At 38.8% G+C, this 2832-nt stretch overlaps 2 protein-coding genes and 1 long non-coding RNA gene across 6 annotated transcripts in view; 1 reads left to right on the forward strand and 2 right to left on the reverse strand.

Annotated features, from left to right (window-relative positions):
* The window catches only part of LOC126395650 (uncharacterized), a 7147-nt gene extending 4430 nt beyond the window's left edge, over positions 1-2717 (forward strand). The window contains exons 2-4 of the long non-coding RNA XR_007570480.1: positions 1917-2149; positions 2366-2443; positions 2542-2717. This is a non-coding gene — a long non-coding RNA (uncharacterized LOC126395650). The remainder of the gene's footprint in view (positions 1-1916; positions 2150-2365; positions 2444-2541) is intronic.
* LOC126395966 (zinc finger protein 850-like) overlaps positions 1-2832 on the reverse strand; it is a 57288-nt gene that overhangs the window by 23910 nt on the left and 30546 nt on the right. The gene's annotated exons all lie outside the window — the stretch shown is intronic.
* The window catches only part of LOC126395649 (zinc finger protein 664-like), a 31425-nt gene that overhangs the window by 13209 nt on the left and 15384 nt on the right, over positions 1-2832 (reverse strand). The window lies entirely within an intron of this gene.

A 2832-nucleotide genomic window follows, 5' to 3' on the forward strand; every position in this document is an offset into this window, starting at 1 on the left:
GGGACACACAACAAAAGGAACACATACTACTCTGATGGCAAACAAGAAAATGCTCACATGCGAGCTGGTTTTATAAATATTAGTCTTCTCTTTTGTGGTATTAAAATAATAAAGTGCTACTTACCTGTCCTGTATAACCTTACTTCTGGTTTCCAAGCTATATCCAACAGTCTGCGCTGACGGTCGATCTCTTTCTCGTAGTCGACGATAGTTTTCTCAAAAACTCCCAATATTTCTTCAGCAGCAGCAGTTAGTCTCTCGCTGACAAACCCTCTCAAATACTCAACTGAAGACATTGTTGCTTTGTCACAATTACAGTCACCCTAACTTTTCCTTATGGACAAACCTGCTTAAATTCCCTCGCGACCTGTATGTTTCTGTTGTTTACTTCCGCTGGTGTTACACCATTAAGTTCCGACAGTAGAGCGTCGATTGTCTTTTCTTCTGTTCCGCCTCCATTTGTCGGCCCTTTTACAGAACATGATTTTAGTTGTCTCATTATCATTCGTGTGAACTCAGCACAGGAACTGTTGTCACTTTTTTTTTGTTCTCATCAAATCAAAGTGGACAATGTGTAAAATACACAAAGTAGTCAAGGTGTCTCAACTTTGAGCACTGTTTGACAGCCACTCGCAAATTATGACATTTACATACAAGTTTCATGACAATAAACTCATCAACATGACCAGCCAATACAATTTATAATTAGGAGAAATGCAGCTGTTGCAAACATAAATGAATAAATAAATAAATACCATTTTAAAAAGGAGGGAAAAAGACTCGCTGTAAGACGAAAACATAATTGATCCAACACTAGAGGGTTTGTTAAATGAAATCATCAACATACAAAGCTTTTCTAACTCTCAGACCTGGAGACACTGTGCTGGAAAAACCCGATTCACTTTTTCATCATGCCCAAACAGATGTTTAAACAAACTGTCACCCAGCTATGCTGCTGGAAGGAATGTGGAGAAATCATGGTTGACCATGTCCATATTTTCTGGTCTTGTCCTTCTGTTCAGACTCTCTGAAAGGAATTAGCAACAATCATTTCAAAAACTTTGATTTTAAGACAAGAGACAAGATAAAATTGGATAAGACAAGACAAGATATAAGCTAAGCTAAAATATGATTGGATAAGATAAGATAAGATAAGATAAGATAAGATAAGATAAGATAAGATAGGATTGGATAAGAGATAAGCTAAGATAGGTTTAGCTAAGCTAAGATTGGATAAGATAAGATAGGACTGGATAAGAGATAAAATAAGACAAGCTATGCTAAGATCATTTAAGATAAGAGATAAGCTAAGATAGGGTTGGGTAGGATAATTTAAGACAATATAAAATAGGATAAGATATGAGACAAGATAATCTAAGATAAGCTAAGATAATACACAAGCTAAACTAATTTAGGTTATAAGATTTGGATAAGATAAGAGATAAGCTGAGCTAAGATGAGATTGGACAAGATAAGATAAGATACAATAAGATAAGAGACAAGCTAAGCTAACCTAAACTAAGATAAGATTGGATAACAGATAAACTTAGCTAAGCTTACCCATGATAAGCTAAACTAAGCTCAGTTAAAATAAGCTAAGCTAAGCTAAGTTTGGATAAGATATGATAAGATAGGCAACAATAACAGAGCAGAGGCTTCCAGAGGGGCATTGCACAAAAGTAGAATAAAGAAATCCAGGATAACAGAGCAAGCGCGGCTTGACCTAGTCTGATCGGCGCATCTTGGCTTAATTGGTTGCATGTTTGCTGAGCCAGGATGAAAAGGTGCGGCTATGTCAAGCCAGGTGTAGATAGTTGGGATAAGCGCATGTTCAGGGCATTCTTAAATAGACCACAGGATCCATCACAGAATCACCGAGTGGAAAATGGATAAGAGTCGCGCTTCCTATTTTACAGCCGCTGAGCAGCAGCTCCTAATGGAGTCGTATGAGGAGCTGAAACACATTATAAGAAAATAAGGAAACACCAGTACTATAATCAAGGGAGGGGAGGCCCACCCAGCCAGGACCTGACCACAGCAGAGGAGCTGGCACTTGATTTGAATAAAGAGAGGCCAGTGACGGAGGGGATCCAGGGAGGGACTGTGACAGACTCAGTCCCTGCAACAGAAACTGGCTGCTTCATACAAGGTACACATTGCAGTACTACTGCACATGGAACACAATCAAAAATATTATACTGTCTGACTTTGGATTTCCTTGCAGTGTCTGGGGACACACTTCCACTTTTGAAGCCACCAGAAGATGATCTGGCTAATACTGTACATTTTATTGAAATCACAGGTTTGGCATGTCCTGTCAAAATTCTTAATACATGTTCTCTTGGTACATGTATGTATATGGCAGGGGGAAGGCGCATCTGCAGCTGTACAGTGCACATCTGCAGATGAGGAGACGGTGTCACTGGACTCCAGAAGGCTTGAGGTATCATGTCAATTTTGTGGAAATATCCTGCTTATTTAGTCCATAATGGATATGAAGTCAGTGATGTGGTGCTAATGGAAATGTTATGTGTGTAACAGGACCCAGACACCTTACAGCCTCGGAAGCATTTCTTTTACAGAATTCACAAACTGTCAGAGCTCTATATGGAAAACATCTCGAGAGACAGATAGAGCTGGCAGAAGTAAAAATTCAAGTGGAGAAAAGAAAGCTGCAAGAAATGGAGCTTGATCTTGAAATTAAAAGAAGGACCCTTGTGAAACTGCACCTAGAAATCCAGAAATTAGAAAGTGAAGTGAGTATTTCAGTGCACACTGTAACCATATCTGTAATACAGTGTATTAATAGTTGTTACTTTTGCTTTCTATTTC

Source organism: Epinephelus moara, chromosome 9 (genome assembly GCF_006386435.1).
Source record: "Epinephelus moara isolate mb chromosome 9, YSFRI_EMoa_1.0, whole genome shotgun sequence".
Classification (NCBI taxonomy): Eukaryota; Metazoa; Chordata; class Actinopteri; order Perciformes; family Serranidae; genus Epinephelus; species Epinephelus moara.